The sequence below is a fragment of the Monodon monoceros genome, unplaced genomic scaffold, assembly GCF_005190385.1.
Source record: "Monodon monoceros isolate NGI ecotype Baffin Bay Population unplaced genomic scaffold, NGI_Narwhal_1 Super_Scaffold_12, whole genome shotgun sequence".
Lineage (NCBI taxonomy): Eukaryota > Metazoa > Chordata > Mammalia > Artiodactyla > Monodontidae > Monodon > Monodon monoceros.
Genome location: NW_021703768.1, coordinates 91,179,273 through 91,201,352, shown reverse-complemented (window position 1 = coordinate 91,201,352; position 22,080 = coordinate 91,179,273).

Here is a 22,080-nt window from a genome sequence, read left to right as displayed (position 1 = left end):
TTTTAACATTTTTATTGGAGTATAATTGCTTTACAGTGTTGTTTAGTTTCTGCTGTATAACAAAGTGAATCAGATATATGCATACGTATATTTCCATATCCCCTCCCTCTTGCATCTCCCTCCCACCCTCCTTATCCCACCCCTCTAGGTGGTCGGAAAGCACCAAGCTGATCTCCCAGTGCTATGCAGCTGCTTCCCACTAGCTATTTTACATTTGGTAGTGTATATATGTCCATGCCACTCTCTCACTTCATCCCAGCTTACCCTCCCCCTCCCCGTGTCTTCAAGTCTATGCTCTATGTCTGCGTCTCTATTCCTGTCCTATCCCTAGGTTCATCAGAACCATTTTTTTTTCTAGAGTCCATATATGTGTTAGCATATGGTATTGGTTTTTCTCTTTCTGACTTACTTCACTCTGTATGACAGACTCTAGGTTCATCCACCTCACTACAAATAACTCAATTTTGTTTCTTTTTATGGCTGAGTAATATTCCATCATATATATGTGTCACACCTTCTTTATCCATTCATCTGTCGATGGACACTTAGTTTGTTTCCATGTCCTGGCTATTGTAAATAGAGCTGCAATGAACATTGTGGTACATGACCCTTTTTGAATTATGGTTTTCTCAGGGTATATGCCCAGTAGTGGGATTGCTGGGTTATATGGTAGTTCTATTTTTAGTTTTTTTAAGGAACCTCCATACTGTTCTCCAGAGTGGCTGTATCAATTTACATTCCCACCAACAGTTCAAGAGGGTTCCCTTTTCTCCACACCCTCTCCAGCATTTATTGTTTGTAGATTTTTTTGATGATGGCCATTCTGACCAGTGTGAGGTGATACCTCATTGTAGTTTTGATTTGCATTTCTCTAATGATTAGTGATGTTGAGCATCTTTTCATGAGTTTGTTGGCAATCTGTACATCTTCTTTGAAGAAGTGTCTATTTAGGTCTTCTGCCCATTTTTGGATTGGGCTGTTTGTTTTTTGGATATTGAGCTGCAAGAGCTGCTTGTATATTTTGGAGATTAATCCTTTGTCAGTTGCTTCATTTGCAAATATTTTCTCCCATTCTGAGGGCTGTCTTTTCATCTCGTTTATGGTTTCCTTTGCTGTGCAAAAGCTTTTCAGTGTCATTAGGTTCCATTTGTTTATTTTTGTTTTTATTTCCATTTCTCTAGGAGGTGGGTCAAAAAGGATCTTGCTGTTATTTATGCCAGAGTGTTCTTCCTGTGTTTTCCTCTAAGAGTTTTATAGTGTCCAGTCTTACATTTAGGTCTTTAATCCGTTTTGAGTTTATTTTTGTGTATGGTGTTAGGGAGTGTTCTAATTTCATTCTTTTACATGTAACTGTCCAGTTTTCCCAGCACCACTTATTGAAAAGACTGTCTTTTTTCCATTGTATATTCTTGCCTTCTTTGTAATAGATTAGTTGACCATAGGTTCGTGGGTTTATCTCTGGGCTTTCTATCCTGTTCCACTGATGTATATTTCTGGTTTTGTGCCACTACATACTGTCCTGATGACTGTGGCTTTCTAGTATAGTCTGAAGTCATACAGCCTGATTCCTCCAGCTCCATTTTCCCTTCTCAAGATTGCTTTGGCTATTTGGGGTCTTCTGTGTCTCCTAACAAATTTTAAGATTTTTTGTTCTAATTCTGTGAAAGATGTCATTGGTAATCTGATAGGGATTACACTGAATCTGTAGATTGCTTTGGGTAGTACAGTCATTTCCACAATGTTGATTCTTCCAATCCAAGCACATGGTATATCTCTCCATGTGTTTGTGTCATCTTTGGTTTCTTTCAACAGTGTCTTATAGATTTCTGAGTACAGCCCTTTTGTCTCCTTAGGCAGGTTTATTCCTAGGTATTTTATTCTTTTCCTTGGAATGGTAAATGGGATTGTTTCCTTAATTTCTCTTTCTGATCTTTCATTGTTAGTGTATAGGAATGTAAGAGATTTCTGTGCATTCATTTTGTATCCTACAACTTTACCGAATTCGTTGATTAGCTCTAGTAGTTTTCTGGTGGCATCTTTAGGATTTTCTATGTAGAGTATCATGTCACCTGCAAACAGTGACAGTTTAACTACTTTTCCAATTTGGATTCCTTTTATTTCTTTTTCTTTTATGACTGGACTAGGACTTCCAAAACTATGTTGAATAACAGTGGTGAGAGTGGGCAACCTTCTCTTGTTCCTGATTTTAGAGGAAATGCTTTCAGTTTTTCACCATTGAGAATGATGTTTGCTGTGGTTTTGTCATATATGGCCTTTATTACATTGAGGTAGGTTCCCTCTATGCCCACTTTCTAGAGTTTTTATCATAAATGGGTGTTGAATTTTGTCAAAAGCTTTTTCTGAATCTATTGAGATGATCATATGGTTTTTATCCTTCAATTTGTTAATATGGTGTATTACATTGATTGATTTGGGTATACTGAAGAATCCTTGCATCCCTGGGATAAATACCACTTAATCATGGCATATGATCCTTTTAATGTGCTGTTGGATTCTGTTTGCTAGTATTTTGTTGAGGATTTTTGCATCTGTGTTCATCAGAGATATTGGTCTGTAATTTTCTTTTTTGTGATATCTTTGTCTGGCTTTGGTATCAGGGTGATGGTGGCCTCGTAGAATAAGCTTGGGAGTGTTCCTTCCTGTGCAATTTTTTCGAATAGTTTGAGAAGGATGGGTGTTAGCTCTTCTCTGAATGTTTGACATAATTCACCTGTGAAGCCATCTGGTCCTGGACTTTTGTTTGTTGGAAGATTTTTAATTATGGTTTCAATTTCATTACTTGTGACTGGTCTGTTTATATTTTCTGTTTCCTCTTGATTCAGTCTTGGAAGGTTGTACCTTTCTAAAAATTTGTCCATTTATTCCAGGTTGTCCATTTTATTGGCATATAGTTGCCTGTCGTAGTCTCTTATGATCCTTTGTATTTCCACAGTGTCAGTTGTAATTTCTCCTTTTTCATTTCTAATTTTATTGATATGAATCTTCTCCCTTTTTTTCTTGATGAGTCTGGCTAAAGGTTTATCAATTTTGTTTATCTTCTCAAAGAACCAGCTCTTAGTTTCATTGATTTTTGCTATTGTTTTCTTTGTTTCTATTTCATTTATCTCTACTTTGACTTTTATGATTTCTTTCTTTCTACTAACTTTGGGTTTTGTTTGTTCTTCTTTCGCTATCTGCTTTAGGTGTAAGTTTACATTGTTTATTTGAGATTTTTCTTGTTTCTTGATTGGTAGGATTGAATTGTTATAAACTTCCCTTTTAGAACTACTTTTGTTGCACCCCATAGGTTTGGGTCACCGTGTTTTCATTGTCATTTGTTTCTATGTATTTTTTGATTTCCGCTTTGATTTCTTCAGTAATCTCTTGGTTATTTATTATTGTATTGTTTAGCCTCCATGTGTTCGTGTTTTTTACAGGTTTTTTTTTTTCTGTAATTGATTTCTAATCTCATAGCGTTGTGGTCAGAATAGATGCTTGATAGGATTTCAGTTTTCTTAAATTTTCCGAGGCTTGATTTGTGACCCAAGATGTGATCTATCCTGGAGAATGTTCCATGCACTTGAGAAGGAAGTGTATTCTGCTGCTTTTGGATGGAATGTCCTATAAATATCAATTAAGTCTATCTGGTCTATTGTGTCATTTAAAGCTTGTGTTTCCTTATTTATTTTCTGTCTGGATGATCTGTCCATTGGTGTAAGTGGATTGTTAAAGTCCCCCAGTATTATTGTGTTACTGTCAATTTCCCCTTTTATGGCTGTTAGCATTTGCCTTATGTATTGAGGTGTTCCTATGTTCGGTGCATAAATATTTACAATCGTTATATCTTCTTCTTGGATTGATCCCTTGATCATTATGTAGTGTCCTTCTTTGTCTCTTGTAATAGTCTTTATTTTAAAGTCTATTTTGCCTAATATGAGAATTGCTACTCCAGTTTTCTTTTTTTCTTTTTCAGTACGCGGGTCTCTCACTGCTGTGGCCTTTCCCGTTGTGGAGCATAGGCTCGGGACGCGCAGGCCCAGCGGCCATGGCTCACGGGCCCAGCCACTCCGCGGCATGTGGGATCCTCCCGGACTGGGGCACAAACCCGTGTCCCCTGCATCGGCAGGTGGACCCTCAACCACTGCGCCACCAGGGAAGCCCTCCAGCTTTCTTTTGGTTTCCATTTGCATGGAATATCTTTTTCCGTCCCCTCACTTTCAGTCTGTATGTGGCCCTAGGTCTGAATTGGGCCTCTTGTAGACAGCATACATACAGGTCTTGTTTTTTTAATCCATTCAGCCAGTCTGTGTCTTTTGGTTGGAGCATTTAAACCATTTACATTTAAGGTAATTATTGATATATATGTGTCTATTACCATTTTCTTAACTGTTTTGCATTTGTTTTTGTGGGTCTTTTTCTTCTCTTGTGTTTCCCGCCTAGAGAAGTTCCTTTAGCATTTGTTGTAAAGCTGGTTTGCTGGTGGTGAATTCTCTTAACTTTTGCTTGTCTGTAAAGCTTTTGATTTCTGTGTCAAATCTGAATGAGATCCTTGCTGGATAGAGTAATTTTGGTTGTAGGTTTTTCCCTTTCATCACTTTAAATATATCCTGCCACTCCCTCCTGGCCTGCGGAGTTTCTGCTAAAAAATCAGCTGATAACCTTATGGGAATTCCCTTGTATGTTATTTTTCACTTTTCCCTTGCTGCTTTTAATATTTTTTCTTTGAATTTAATTTTTGTTTGTTTGATTAATATGTGTCTTGGCATGTTTCTCCTTGTGTTTATCCTCTATCAGACCCTCTGTGCTTCCTGGACTTGGGTGGCTATTTCCTTTCCCATGTTAGGGAAGTTTTCAACTATAATCTCTTCAAATATATTCTCAGACCCTTTCTCTTTTCTTCTGGGATCCCTAAATTTGAATGCTGGTGTATTTAATGTTGTCCCAGAGGTCTCTGAGACTGTTCTCATTTCTTTTCATCATCCATTTCTTTTTGATCTCATTCTCTATGACAAAATTTAATATCCTCAAATAAAGGGGAAAACTCACATTACATCTGGCATTATCTTTACAATTCTCCTTTCTACATTGTGGTATGAAAAGGGGGAAATGTCTAGCTTTGAATTTAGCTTAATGCAGCTCACTGAAATAAGTATATAAAACAATTTTAACAGAAGCCTAGCACATAGAACATATATTAACATATCTATACCTTTATTTGCCTTCTCAGACATATTCACTATGCAGTAATTCTCTTATTTTCGAACAGGCAACATTGAATTTCTCTATGTATTTCCTTGTAAATCTGTACCAATTTTATACACAATTGGCTGTAGTCCAACTTTCTCAACTGTATTCTATGAAAGGTACAGGAAAGTCTTGGATGAACTATAACTGAACTTTTACAATTTAGTAAATTGTTAAGAGTTATCTAAGACCTTCTTCACTGTTTTGAATCATAATACAATTTCTGATTGTATCCCTGCTATCATTTCCTGATCCCATAAAAAGAAACAACAGAATAGCCCAGCTATTTCATCTTTACATAGATACCAGGTTATTACTGCTCCCTCAGAATTTTTTCTTCCTACAAATAATTGTAACTCTCAGAGTTACTAGGACTAGGCAGTTGACAGAACACATTTCACTACAAAATGGCATAGGACAGTTTTATGTCCTAGTTCCATTTATATTTAGTGAAAATGATCAGATACACTTTTGGATGAACCAGCTCCATGGCTTCCAGCCATGGCTAAGAGGTATACAAATGCTCTGTTCTATGTTTATGTCATAGAAAGCAGGTGTGGTTTCAAGAATAAACAGAAAATTTCTGGTCAATTTTTGTTGTAAGAGCTAAATGTTAATGATTCACAATAAAACCATGATTTATATCAGATACTCCTTAGTATTCATATGGGCAATAAAAGTAGAGGCTAACACCCAGGTAAACTACATGCTATGGTCCAGGCAGTAAAGAGCTCTGTTAAAACAGGTCAATTAATTTAGCAATCTGAAGGCACATTTTGCAATTCACTCATCTAAAGGTAAAGATTTCTGTCCGAAGTCAATCACTATATATATGCTGTCATAGTCAATCTGGGTTGCTATTAATAGAGTATCATAGACAGGGTGGCTTAAACAACAGACATTTATTCCCCATAATTCTAGAGGCTGGGAAGTCCAAGGTAGAGCCAGTAGATCTGATATCTAGTGAAGGCCCTCTTCCTGTTTTACAGATAGCTGTCTGCCTTCTCCCTGTATCCTCCATAGCAGAGAGGCGAGAGGAAACTAGCTCTCTCATGTCTCTTCTTATAAGGGCACTAATCCCATTATGAGGGTTCTACTGCTATGACCTAATTATTTCCTAAAGGCTCCATCTCCTAATACCATCACATTGGAGGTGGGGTTGGGGTTGGCGTTAGGATTTCAACACATGAATTGGGGAATACACAAATATTCAGTCCATAACACATGCTGTGGGGCATGGATTAGTTTTAGGAATGTTGTTTGTGGTGGTGAAGGTGCCCAGTTAGTGACAACTGCCTTCAGCTGACCATGTTCCAGGCCAGAGTGTTTTCTTCTCTTCTTTATTGAATGAGTGCTTGTCTTTTTAGGATTTTTGGTGTCCTGATAAAGAATAACTCTTAAGAAAAAAGTATCCACACTTGCACATAAGGCAAAAAGATTACTTCATGCCTTTTGAAAGCCATACTAGAGCACTGTCTAAGAAGCCATGTTGTCTAACAAGGATCATCTGATGATATAAGGGAAGATGACTTGGACATATTATTTACTTTTGATTAAGGCCCTGATTCTGTTAAGCTATTTATTTACTTGGAGAACATAAGCACATTTTTTTTTTGTCCAGTAGAGATGCAAATAATTTCTTTTCAGAAGAAAAGATATCCCAAAGTTTGAAATGTACTGCTCTACAGAACAGTAACTAGTTTTGTATCTGAGGAATTGATCTTAGCTGTCTTTTACTTTCTTTCAGTCTTTTATATCCTCTTTGAACCAGCTTTACTTTCCTGATACTTCCATCATTAATGAGTGAAATATATCTTTCACATAGGCTCATCATATATCTGTATGAGTTACATGTTTTAAAATTTTATCACACTCCTCTTCCCCACCCTACTGCAAATTAGGAAACAGATAAAAGTTTAGCAAAGCTGATATACTTAAAGATAACATACTCAAAATATGTACTTTCTTTACTAGAAAATTTGACTGTAGAACATGGCTTTAGAGCTGGAGCCAAATAGTTCTGTCATATTTCACTCTAATTTAACTCACTTGTTCATGCATTTCCTGGCAGAACTGGACAGCTTCAGCCCTCTCACTGTCTCTACTCTCCAATGGTAGGCCACTTTTACCCTGTGGTAGACTGTAGACAATAACATTCTCTAAAGGAAGAGGAATGGAAAGAAGAGCTGAGCTGAATGTGCACAAATTCTCCTCCCATATCCATGAACCAGATAAGTCACTCATCCTTCCTTGGGGAGGAGTTAATGAGTAGGAGGGAAGAGGCCAGAATGAAGATTAAATGTAGATCCCTGCTGCCACAATTCAGCATGTCTGATTATCCTACCCCCCAGTCTGGAGAAAAGCACAAGCCAGGTCTTTGCCATAATAAATCTAGTGTTTGCAACGTACGTGTTTAGCATCTTAACTATATACCAAGCAATAACACAGAATGCTTTTGTATTGGGCCCTTATAAGAGATATCAATCAGTTCAAATAATGTCAAAATAAGTAAGTTTTATTCAACTTTAACTTCTCGCAAAGCTCAGAGTTGGTATGCAAGCATGTGTTAAATGAACAAACGACTGAACAAATGAGGCATAGAGTTCGATTTCAGCAGATCAGGGGAAGTTGAAATTTTGCCTAAAAGCAAAACTAAGTCTATTGAAACAGCAAAGCACATGTCTGTACCATGCAGCTAATGAAGTAGTTCCTTGAAAGAATGGTGGCTAAATCATCTTGGGGGTAAAAATAACATCTGAAGTATACTGATTTGGTCCTTCCTTGTGCCTCTGAATTGCATCCAAATTATCCCAAATCAATCAGAATCAGCATCATTAAGGTCCTTCAATAAAGGAGATACCACATATTCCCATGGAAGAGAATTCCATGTCCCTTAAATCTTACAGCTAAGAATATTTAGAAGTCCATTTGAAATCCTCTCTGCTCTAAAACAAACTCAATCCTATTTTTTCTTCAGAAAAGGAATGAACTTTTGTTAGAGAAACCTCCCCTTTGCAAAATATATGCCCTCCTTTCACAGTTTTGCATGAAATCTACTCCAGTTAATCTGAATACTTTTTTTTTTTTTGCGGTACGCGGCCTCTCATTGTTGTGGCCTCTCCCGTTGCGGAGCACAGGCTCTGGACATGCAGGCTCAGGGGCCGTGGCTCACAGGCCTTGCCGCAGAGCGGCATATGGGATCTTCCCGGACCAGGGCACGAACCCGTGTCCCCTGCATCGGCAGGCAGACTCTCAACCACTGTGCCACCAGGGAAGCCCAAAACAAGATGATTTATTTGGAGTAATCAAGTGAGGTAAATAATTATAAACTCTGAGGTTAGAGTCTTTCTAAACCTCCTCAGAAATCTGCATGACACATATGTAAAATGATGACTCTGATTTCCTTTTGAGAAAAACACTTCCTCAGAAACATAATTGAGTCTTTAGTAAGCTATTCCACCATTTTATCAGGCTACTTGCTTCTGGAGTATCACAGTTACTACAGAAAATATCAAAATATTTGTAAGCACTAGGGAAGAATAAGAGAGCCAATCACTTGGATGATTCTTAATTACTACTTAGGTTCCCCATGCCCTTTTAACTTTAGAAGTTTATGACTCTTGACTGCATGGCAGTATTGAGATATAGTCCTTTTGAAGTATTGGGAGGGAGAAAGGGTGGGGAGGGGTTGCTTACCTAATAGATCCTTGGTGCTGCAAGGGCAGAGAAATATATCATCATCACATTAGGTGACTGTCAGAGGAGAAAGTGGGACATGTTAGCAGATTCAAGATATCTTTAAAATGATAGATTGACAGATTCCGAGACTGCATTATCTATTAGCTTCTGTCAAGGATTTTATACACGTGAGACCTGAGGTCTCTGACAGAATATGATGATTCTAGCGTTCTCCACACTGATATCAATCGATTAAACGCATAAAAAGCATTATGGTGCATCACTCTGGATGAATAAAATAGCTAAAATAATGTTCAAGGGCTACTGCATCTGCACCTAGACAAGAACTGCCCTGGGCTTAATCCATTTGGCTAATTAGTATGCTGGGCTCTTCTATCCAGACAACATATGTAAATTTTGGTCAGCTGTACAACTTGAGAGCAATGACTCTGAGTGGGTAAAAGTGAAAGTATTTGTGTCCCATGTGAATAACACCAAAGGGCATTCACTACAGAGGGAGCTTTCAGTAATCCAGTGGACAAGACACATACTGTGGATGTCAGCTGGCCTCTTTCCCCAGCCACCCTAGTGCTTGTTTAAAGCGCCCATGTTACAAAATGGCCATGGAGGCAGGGATGAAAGCAATGCATAGGCTTTAAAACATGCATAGGCTGATATGACTACCGCTACTGTTGCATGCTTTGCTTTTGCACAGCAGGGACTAACGCTGAGCCCTTAATATGCTTGTACTTCCTGAGAGAACCAGCCAGCCATACAGTGGCAGGTTAATTATACTGGATTTCTTCCATCACAGAGGGGACAACAATTCGTCCTCACTACAATAGACTCATATTCCAGATACGCATTTGTGTTCCTTGCTTTTAATACTTCTGCCAGCACCACCATGTATGAACTTACAGAGTGCCTTTGTCACCGCCATGGCATTCCCACAATATTTTTTCAGGTTAAGAAACTCATGCCATAGCAAAAGAAGTACACCAAAGGGCTCATGCTTATGACATTCACTGATCTTACCATGACCCTGAAACTTCAGAAGAACGTGACCTGATAGACTATTGGAATAGTTTAGTGAAGACTCAGTTATGATGCTAGTTTAGAGACAATGCCCTAAAATAGGACGGATATTATCTTGCAGAAGGCAGTGTATGTTTTGATTCTACAACCAATATGTGGTGCTGATTCTCCCATAATCAAAATATCTGAATCTGAGAATTAAGTAGTTGTGAAAAAGTGGGAGTGACTGACCTATTACAATGAATAACCCTCTCTCAGAGTGCTTGGTTCCCTTCCCCTCAACTTTCAGCATTTCTGGTTTGGAAGTCTTGGTTCCTAAGGGAAGAATGCTTCCACCAGAGAACAAATCAAACTGAACTGGAAGTTGAGACTCTACTTACCTACTAGGCTCCTTGTGCCACTGAACAAACAGGCAAAAGGAGACAAAGGAGAGAGGGTCTACTGTCTGGGTGATTTTTCCTGATAACCACAGGGAAATTACATTGCTACTATTTCCCTGGGGGTAGGGAAGACTGGGATTCTCTCCAGAGTCCTGTCAGGCTCCACCAATAAGAGGCTGCTGAAGGAAGACTACAAGACGAGAAGCTGGAGTTGGAAGAAGAGACATTCTCTTTCTTGTTTGCTGTCTGCTCTATTCAGCAGACCTCTAGCAACACTCTTTGATCCAGAAGCAGCAGTTTATTCCAGAAGCAATGGTTGATTCCAGGTTGCAGTTTTTCCAGACTACTAGGGCCTCACAGTATTCACTCAGAGGCAACAGCACCAGTTGGCCAAAGCAGCCTCCTTAGAGATCTGTTCTATCTCCTTTTGGCACCTCCTCCAAGTTCCTGAGGCAAAAGTAACCAGCCAGGCTGCACCACTGTCCTCAGCATTCTGAGTTCCAGATCCAGGGCACCAGTAGTATTTGGACAGGGTGCGTGCCTCAGAGATCCTGCTAATCCCTGCTACTCAGAGGCCCCTTCTCCAAGCTTCTACATTTTAACAATTCCAACCTTTTCTCCCTGTTTCTCTGATCTTACAAATGGATAGTTTCTGAATAGACTCTGACTGAACTGCTTGTCAGTAGCTGCTCCTTTAGTATAAACAGACCTAAGGAAGCATCTAATAATGAACAGTATTTTCTAAAGTCTGTTTTCATCAAAACCTTTCAGATATTAAGTGTCAACCTTTGCATCAGATCCCCATGCTGTATGCTTTTTCATACTTTTCATATATAATTTTCATTGCTGGGAAAAAATGAACTTAGTTAAAATATGTGTTCATGTGTTTAAATTAAACAGTATTTTTAGAAATAAGTAGACAATCTGAGGATAAAGTCCTGCACAAAATAAATAAACAAGGGGAAAAAAAGTCAAGGACTGATAAAATACAGACAGATAAACTAGTGTTGACAAATGATGTCTACAAGGCATAATGGAAGGAAAATCTCTGGTTCTTTGCATGTGACAAAAGCGTAATGTCGTTGGCCTACGATGAATAGAATATCAAGAATAAATAAGGATAACTCCAAGGAAAGACAGTGCAGATGTCAACAAAGACTAAGATACCAGACCATCCAATACATTATAAAGACATGGTGTACAAAGAGGCAGATGTACACAGCTAACTGGGACCTCGGGTGCAAAGACCACCTCAAGGGAAGCATTAGGTAGGCATCTGGGTGAAATCAGAAGGAACAAAGGAAGAGGGGTTTACAATTGTGAGAAAATTTGTAAATCTAGTCCTGTATGTTTGAGAACTTTTGGGGCATTGCAGACCTGCTGTTTCTCTCTCTGGAAAAAAGTGGAGGCTCACTCAGTGATGCCATTGTGACTCAGACAGGGAATAGGTATTAACCTATTTCTCAGACTGCTCCCCAAACTAGGAGGGTTAGGCCTCTCAGAAGCCAGAATAGAATAGGGAATCAACTCTCAAAATAACCTTATGAGGTAGAATTCTTTTTATCCTCTCTTTACAGATGAGGAAATTGAGAGTCAAAGAAGCTAAGATCTCCTAGCTGGCAAGTGGCAGAGCTCTGCTTAGAAGCCAGGTGCTTCTGACTCCAAAGTCTTCTAATGTCATACTTTGTGCCCAACTGTAAGTTCGAAGTGGAGACAGTTTAGTGACTGCAGAATGGCCCAAATATGCTATTTGGGCATAAGGATTATTTTTTGCTAAAGACTCGAAAAGCAGTAGGTATAAGAAAGGTGCTTTGACCTCAGCTTTTATTCTTGAAAACAGAAGAGAAAACTCCCATGTGAAAGATGTTCTCCCTGTACTGGGGGAAAGAAACATTATCACCAGAGACTGGGAGTCAAGGCTGAGAGAATTCTGTATAAGCACACCTTATTAAAATACTTCTCATCTTCCTTTAGCCTCCCCATATATTTAGTTACTTTCCCACAATTGCCTCTCTTCATTCAACCTAGTATAAAAGCATTTAGGTTTTGTCACTTCTTTGGGTCTTCATTTCCTTATGAGGATTCCCACGGCACATGAATCTTATATGGAATAAATCTGTATGCTTTTCTCCTGTTAATTGGTTTGTGTCAATTTAGTTCTCAGGCCCAGCCGGAAACCCTAAGAGTGGAGTACTAACTACAACTGGCAATTCAGTTTTCCACAGCCAACAACTTTCTGGTCACTGAAAAAGTGCCAAATGATATGCGGTTTTTAAGCAGGCACTTTTGTGGCTGCTGTTTTTGAAGGAAGGAGAGGAAGAGATATATTTTTAAGTTGCTATAATTAGGCTTAATGAGAAAAACATGGATTACTCTATATTCTATGTTATTTACATTTGTTTTCTTTAAAAACGTAGCATTTCATTTAAAAACGTAGCATTAGTTAACTGTTCCTGGAAAGTGGCGTGACATGTTCTCTCCTTAAAACATGTCATTTCTCTTTTTGTCACTTCTTCTTAATGGAAAGTAAAATTTATAGCTGCCTTTATTTTTAAAAGTAAACATTCTTTTTTCTGAATGTAACATATTTTCATGCAGATGATACTGAGATGGCTTTCAGTTCAATATAAACCCCTGGAAAATGTTCTAAAATCTTCCCTAGCATCTTCTTTCCGATATTAAGTTACTTAACATTTTTAGATGCGAGAAAGAGATAGAATCAGCTGTTTGCCATCCCTTGATTGAAAAGTCCTTTCGATCCTTAATTTTCACAAGGTGTTGCTGCTTACAGATGAGGTGCCAAGAAGACTGACTCATCAGCACTTTGACCACACATCCTGGACTAGACCTGAGTAAGACTGCTTTAGTTAGTGCTGAATGAACATGGGACTCTGGGAATCAGCAGAGGGCACTCTGATTCAGCCAAGGTGGGGCGATGCTATCATGGGTCTATGCATATGCCCCAAACTCATGAAAACATATACATTCCATGCAATTTTTTATATCAATTATACTTCAAAAAAACAACACAACTATGTGAGCAGCTACAATGCTCATAATGACTTAGCAGAGTGAGGACCTGAGGCGGGTGGGGCAGCTGAGAGCAACGAGACCACCCGGCACCACCCCCTGAGTTGAAAGGAAGTCTGGAATTTAGGCTGCTATTAAAAAGCAAATTTATACAGGAGAATACTGTCAGACCTTGTCACAAATGTCACCTTTGGCTTTAAATCTTCCCTTCTAGATTGTTTTCTAAGAGCCACATTGCTGCCAATTCTAGAAGTGTTGTGTTCATCACTCATAGCTACTCAGAAATGGTGAGCCAGGCTCACAAGGCAGAATAAGCGGGACTATTTGGACCATTTTCATCCCTTAATATCCATTTCCTTTCATTTCATACTAAAATATTTGACCACTATTAAATTATACACCAAATTTCATTTAAATCATATTTAACTCATAACTCAATAAGAACAATCTCCAGTAGACAATGAATGTAGTTTTTATGTTTTTGGTTATTATGAACCAAAGACAGTGTCTATTGCAATGTCTGCCATTTCTTCCCTTCTAATAGCACCCCAATTTCATGTTTAGATAGTGCCCATTGCTCTCTTTCCCAGCCCTTGGGGATAAATCATGTTTGGTCTAAGTTAATCATTTCTCTTTATCAGTGACTGGCCAAGTGGTAGTCATGTGAGCCAGTTCTGTCCAGTGATACTTAGGCAGAATCTGTTTGGGTGGTGATTAGGGGTCTTTCCTATTAAAAGAACAAAGCCTCAGAAGAATAAATAATTTTGCCGATCTCCCTTCTTTCATGCTTGGGAAGGTTTGATAGGTCTGATGTCTACAGTTGTTGGCAGCCATCCTAAGACTACAAATGACAGATATGAGGAACTATGTTCCTGTCATAAAAATGAAGCAGGGAAAGCAGGAAAACAAAACAAAGCAACACAAAAAACCCCCAAAACAAACAAAACCCTATGCCCTTTACAGCATCACTGAATAATTGAACCAATGGGAAAAACTACCTACCTCTAGACTTCTTGATGTATGAGAAAAATAATTCCCCATTTGTTCTAATCATGGTTAGTTGGGATTTTCTGTTACTTAATCCTCAAATCATTTATAACTGATAGAGAATTGTTTCTCCATTTAAGAGAAAGGGTGAGTGTGTTTTTATTTGTATGAAAGATAGTATTTTATTATTGCTGCTGCTGTTATTGTTGCTGGGAAGAAGGATGTGTGTTGGACAGCCAAGGTAAGAACTATAGGGATATCTATCCTACTTCTTCACTCCAAACACCTCCTGAACATTCTTCTCACTTAAAGTCCCTGGATCCCCAACACAGAATCCAGAACCTCACTCTCTTGGCCTCCCTTGTGGCTTGGATATAGGCATGAGCCTTAGACTGTTCCAATTGGATGTGTCCACATAATATGAATTGTAAGTCATTGCCATGGAGGAGGTACTGTACAGAATCTGTTCCACTGAGAGTGTTTGCCAAGATCCCCAGCCTTCAGAGGTACCAGAGACACCCATCACCCAGGGCTGGCCATGCAAGTGACTTGGGGTGATCTGGACATCGTTCTTAACTACAAAGGCCACAAAAGATTTGGAAAGATTCCTAATGTTCTTTTTTTTTTAAATTAATTTTTATTGTAGTTACTTTACCCTAATGTTCTTTAACATTTTTTTCTGCTGAAAATAGCTAAAATTGATTCTAAACACCTTGGATTGATTCATTTCATTATCTTAACAATTTTAGCACTCTTGATTTGTCACTTCATTGTCTTAGCCTAAAGTTTGCCATCTAGTCCTCACTGAACTCAACAGACCACTGATTCCAACTAAATATGACGTTGAATGGGATCTCAAAACCTGACAGCTGCCCTGGTCCCACTGGCCCTCTCAGAGAATCTAAGAGCAGTACTGATTCATATTCCATATCTTGGAACATCAGGTTTTAAGGCATTTTCAGATATGAGCATAAGGTATTGCATAGTTTATGCTAGCACCTCTTGGTGAGGTTATGTACTTCTTTAGCCAATTAATAAGGGCAGTAACTCTCAGCATTTTTGGTCTCAGGACTTCTGTACTCTTAAAACTTATTAAGGGTGCCACCAAGCTTTAGTTATATAGATTATACCTATTAATATTCCTGTATTTGAAATACCGAGATCAGAAAGAGGCAACTAACTTCTGAGTCTTATTACTAAAATGGTTTTTTGTAATATTTTGCTGACCCCCTGAAAGCATTTCAGGAACCCCCAGGCAACTGTATCACGCTATGAAAACGATGGAATTAGGTATTTATTGTACACCTGTTGTGTGCACAACACTGAAATGGACTTTATACCAAATCTGGAAGTTCAGCTGAAGGTGACAGCACAAACAGAGGCAGATCTATGAGAACATGACTGCCATGTTAACAGAAGAGGAGGAAACCAACCAGGCAGAGCAATTTGAAGATAACAGAAAACAATGAGAGACACTTTCCCATATGATCTAAATTTACCCTAAGTGTCTCTGGGCAATGCTCTTTGTTCAGGGGTTTTGGCTACATAAGAACTATAAAAAAAAGGCCTTTTGTTTCAAATAAAGAATAATTTTTTAAGGCTTAGTATTTTTTAAAGATAAGCTTGGTTTCAAGCGATACAAGGTGTGGTATATTTGTTGTGAGACTGTTACTTCCCAGCAGGAAGGAGAATAGTAATTTCCTTCTGTGGGCTCTAGTAAAGGGTAAAGAGATAAGCTAATGTGATATTGTGTCTCTATTAGACATTTAGTTTATGAGGAACCAAGTGGGTTATTTCTTTCTGCTTACCGCTGAAGAACAGTGAAACTCTCAGCCCCAATATTCCTCAAGCTTTCTGGGAAACTTCAGGCACGCACCACACCATTTATTTAGGTGTGGATCTCTTTTGCCAGTTGTCCTTCCCACCACTTCCTGGAAGAACTCCAGGCTCAGCCCAGCGCCAGGTGAGTCATGGACACTTCCATGGGTCTCCTACATCCCAGCTCATGTCAACCAAGTGCCGAGAGAAGACGGGAACTGCAGAGTATCACCTCCTCTCAAAGAGCCAATGCTAGGGACTTGCAACCCCAAGCGAGTGTCATCAGCTTAAGTTTGAAGGTCTGGGTGAAGGTCCAGTAATTAGGGCAGCAAGCACAGTTGTAGCTCCAGTGGTGCCTTCCGGGAGGAAATGCAATTCTGGCCAGCCACATAGAATATCTGTGCATAACAGGATGTATGTACGTTTGGGTGGATGGATGTTAAGCTATATACATAAACAAATTTTATTTGAAAAACTAAATGAAGAGTAAAAAATAAAGTAAAATAGAGTAAAAGAAACCAGACAAACACCTAAATATAAAGAGTACTGAAATGTAAGCATACAACACCCAGAATCAACATTTTATCCGATTTTGTCTAATTTTAAGTAAAAATACATAAAATATTGCAGAAAAGTTCGTTTCCTTTGCACTTAGTTCAAGGACCATTGGTCTCCACACTCCCCCAGAGGTAACAAAGAGCAAGTGGCCACCCCTGACTTTCCACTGCCTTTTTCATCTCCCCTTGGTCTCTGAATTCTTGTTTCTCTCTACTCCACCACTCCCCTGGCCACCCACCTCTCTTTTTTTTTAAGTGGTTTTTTTTTTTTCCCCCCCCCCCGGTACGCGGGTCTCTCACTGCCGTGGCCTCTCCCGCCGCGGAGCACAGGCTCCGGACGCGCAGGCCCAGCGGCCATGGCTCACGGGCCCAGCCGCTCCGCGGCATGTGGGATCTCCCCGGACCGGGAAGATCCCGTGTCCCCTGCATCGGCAGGCGGGCTCTCAACCACTGCGCCACCAGGGAAGCCCCACCCACCTCTCTTTGAGCTCTCCTGATAGTTGTCCTCTTCTCCACGCAGCCTTCCCCGGGCTCACAGAGGCAGATGTTCTCCTCCTGTGTGGCTCATGTCTTGGAGTTTGGGGTCAAGTTGCCTTATTTGCGTCGGTATCTCCAACACCTTGTCCAATACCACATAGGATTGTGAATGAACCACTGAGGAAAGGTAATGGGATGGATTGAGGGAAGCACACGGTCCCCACGTGTACCTATTATTTCCTCACCCGTTACAGTCCCCGCCCTTCACCTCACCTTGTCACCGCAGCAACAGGCATCCTGTCTCCACCTTCCCTTCAGGTCATACTGTGTCCAGTGTGCCAAGAGCGAACACTGGCACCCAGCCGCCTGGGGAGCGGCCCTCAGATCCATGAGCCCAGTCTAACAAGTGGGGCCGGGCCGATGCCTCGCTTCCGCTTCCGCTTCCGCTTCCGCTTCCGCTTCCTCAAATCTGGCCGACTGGTAACAGCCCGTTGTCTCCAGAGAACGAAGAGGTGGCATCTTCTGAGAAAAAACGTAGGTTTTTTTCCCCCCCTTAATTATCTAATCTCATATGCATTGTTTTTCTAAGTTATAACCAAATCCTTTGTTAAAAAAGAACCGCAGCGAAAGAGCAAGCAGGCGTTTCCTCACGTCGTACTCTCTCTCACGTAGGTATCTTGCACGCTTAGAAGCTGCTTGAGACCTTCTGTCAGGCACGCACGCACACACGCACGCACACGGGGTCTAAGCTTTGTAACAAACTCCGGGCAGTCGCTGGTTTTGCGAAGTGTGGAGGCTTAGAAACGGTCTCTTTTGTCTTTGCACTAAAAGAGAGCAAAGGAAAATGGCCAACCAAGAGATTTTGAAAGAATGGTGAGTTAAAACTCAGCCCCACAAGGACCAGAGTCCTTGTATGTTTTGTTTTTCTGAAGTAGTTCAAGAGCATAAAACAGCACCTGAGACAGAGTAGGTGCTAAGTGAGTAGCATTTGATGAGGCAGAATGAGTAAGTCAGTGACTGAAGGAAGGAGCGAAACACTGTGCTGGGTGGGGAGGCTGTCACCTTTTCGTATGTTATACTGCTTAAGAGACCCAATCAACAGGGCAAGGTGAATCCAGGCCAGAAAATCCTCGCACCTGCCACTAATTCGGCCACTGTGCTTGCATAATATTTACTCTAGACAGCAGGGTGTGACTAGGAGTGAGGAAACAAAGCCAGAGTTATGGGATAGAGGCCAGACTTGGAAAGTTCGGGTAGGGAAAAAGAGCCAAAATAAGTTGTAACTGGTTAGTCAGAGACAGTGGAAAAAATTAAAATGGTAACAAAACCTTTTGATTTGAAATATACATTCCTGGCTGTAATAGAAAATAAATGGTATTGCTAAAAATTGTCTGGGATTTATGCCATTCTTATTTTTTCCCATGAACATTAAATCATTGTTATCTGCATGTCTGTGTAGATAAATCACTTTAAAAGATGAAAACTAATGAATACTTTATGTACTCCTTTAGAGATATTTAGTAGAATTCAGCTGTAATTGGAAATTAGCATAATTGGAATTGGAAATTCAGCCTACAGTACAGACACTGAAAAAAATCCCACAGAATTCTGAATTTCATCCTAAACCGTCATGCCACTGGATTCAGGAGTTGGGGGAAACAAATTTACCAAATAAAAAGTATCTCAGTGTCTTTCACATTAGTTTAGGCTCTTTTGAATACACATTTTGTGAAATTTTATTTTCAAATTATCCACTAAGGCTTGCTTTCTTCTCAGTGGTTCAATCCACTCCCTTCTCCTTACCAAGATGGCATGTGGATAAAAACCTTCTGTGTTGCCAGATCCTTTCCTCCTCCCTCCACCCACCACTGTCATCCCATTTAGCCTGTGCCTTAAGTCTCATCTAGCCTTCCAGCTGCACCCTGGGCTAGGATGGTGCAGTTACACTCTGCTATGGGGTCATGGCTCACTGTGTCACAGTGGCTCTGCAGCCAGCCTGTGGACACTATACTTTCAGCTCTCCCTCGTTCCTCTCGTGAACAGGTGGAAAGTTCAGAGCTCTCCAGATGTCACCCACAGTCATGGAAAACTGTGATCTGTTACAGGCCTCTCTCCCTCTGCCTAAATATATCACCATACAGTCACCCTTAACTATGGTTCAAAGTTTAAGTAGGCTCATTGAAATTCTGTTTCAGGATTTGTTTAAAGATAATCACTTTCTAATTAGTTTAAGTGGAAAATATGTAAATTCAGAGCTGCTGGCAGCTGTATTTTTTCAAGTTTTGATCGCTTATATTCCCAGCACAAATAAGATGCTGGCACATACTAAGTTCTCAATAAATATCTGATGAATCAGGGAATGAAGAGAGATCTTGACTGAACAGAGAATAAAAAGGAGAGACGGAGAAAGGGACTAATTCCTATGGAACCCATGGATCCATCAATAGGCAAAACCAATTTTTATCCCTGGACTTTGCAGATACTCATGTATTTGAGTTAGGTTTTGGTCACTTGCAACCTAGTAATTAATAAAAAGGCATAATCCTAATATAATTTACACTAATAAATTTGAAAATCTAGATTAAAGTCATGATTTGTAAGGAAAATATAGTTTACCAACACTGGCTTGAGAAGAGACAGGAAGTCCAATTAGTTCAGTAACCACAGAAAAAATTAAGTAGGTAAAAATCACCATATAATAAAGACTTTATGCAAGGTTTTTTTCCCTTTTGACTAGACAAGTTTAAAAAAATATATCAAGGATAGCTGAATTCCATGAAGCAAACAAATGCACCAGTTTCATCTCACTTATAAAAAGTTCTATTCCAGAAATAAAAATGACTCAGTGTTAGAAATCTTTGAATAAAATTCACCAATTACAACAATTAAAGATATTGATTTTCCAATATATGCTGAAAAAAATCACTTGATAAAATTCTATACCTCTAGTTTAAATTTTTTAAAGTAGCAAATTAATAATAAAGTAGAACTTAACCAAGGATATCTACCAGAAATTCAGAGCATACATTATCCTTAATGATGGAACACTAAAAGCATTTCCACTCAAGTCAGTAACAACACAAAAATCTCTGCTAAGCACCGCTAGTATCCAACATTCTATGCCAGATTGCTAAAGCAATCCTAACTAAAAACAAGTGAAATATGAATACTGGATAGAAAATAAAGGCCAATCAATTGAAGAAGATGGGATTCTCTTGGATTTTCTAAGACTATACTGACAAACTTTTTTTTTTTTTTTTGCGGTACGCAAGCCTCTCACTGTTGTGTCTTCTCCCGTTGTGGAGCACAGGCTCTGGACGTGCAGGCTCAGCGGCCATGGCTCACGGGCCTAGCCGCTCGGAGGCATGTGGGATCTTCCCGGACCGGGGCACAAACGCGTGTCCCCTGCATTGGCAGGCGGACTCTCAACCACTGTGCCACCAGGGAAGCCCTATACTGACAAACTTTTAAGAGTTCTGCAGTGTCATAAAAGATCAACACATAAAAAGCAAATTGCTTTTACCATGACAGCAATAACCAACTATAAAATATATTAGGAAAAGTATATTTCACTGTAACAACAGAAATAAAATCCCCAGAAAAGAGTCTGTCAAAAAAATATATGATTATATAAAGAAATCTTATGAAATCAAGAGAAGCCCACTCCTGGTTTAATGAAGATATAGAGTTTTCTCAAAAAGAAATACTATTGTATGGTTGACCCTTGAACAACATGGGTTTGAACTGTGTGGGTTCACTTATACATGTTTTTTTTTCAGTAGTATATACTACAGTACTACAAAATCTGCAGTTAGTTGAATCCACAATGCAGAACCACAGATATGGAGAAACCACAGGTATGGAGAGCCAACTATAAATTATGCTTAGATTTTGACTGCATGAAAGGTTGGCACCCCTAACCCCTGCCTGTTTAAGGGTCAACTGTAATTCTTTTCAAATCAATACTATAAATTTACTGCAACTAAAATCAAAACTTCAAAAAGATATGCTCACCAATAGCCAAAAATTTTTGAAAAACATTAGGAATGCTTTACCCCCATCTCTGAAAACATACCAGAAACTATAAGCAATGCATTATTTATTAGGAATATCAAATACCTTAATTAGAGAATTTAACACATAATAAAACAGCATCCCAAATCAGTAAAAATGAACTTCAAATGGTTTTTGGACTTTAAGTGTAGCTCTGTTCCTTGCACTCTTCACAGAAATCAATTCCAGATGGAGATCTGGATGCATACATAATTATCTTAAAAGAAAATACAGAATATGCTCTGTATTTTGAAATAAAAGTCATAAAAATACTTACCAATTTTACTATATATAAAACATCTCTTTAAAAGAGACACCAAAAGTAAAGCTAAAGACTTAAGTGACCAACTGGGAGAAAACATTGCAGCAGTCATAAAAGACTAATGTCTATCCAAACTATATGAAAAACTCCTAACAGATCCATGAGATAAAAAGACAAATCATTCAACAGAAAAATGAGCAGTGTTGGCAAAAGGCAATTCACATGTCTAAAATAAATATGTGAAAAGATGCCCATCTTCACTAGTCAGTTTTTTTAATATAAACAATAAAAATGGTAATTTTTACCTATTAGATTAATAAAAAAAATTTAAAAATCTAAATCAAATGGGATTTGATTAGGGATATGGGGAGCAGGTACTCATTCCTTGCTGAGAAGCTGTAAATTGCTACCAGTCATTTTGGAAGCCAAATGAAGTATCTCTTTAAAACTGCCTAACTCTGGCCCAGCAATTCAAAGCTTAGGCATACACTAGAGAAATCCCTATATGCACATAGTCATACAGGATGACATTCTTTCAGCATTGTTTGTAAACAAAAAA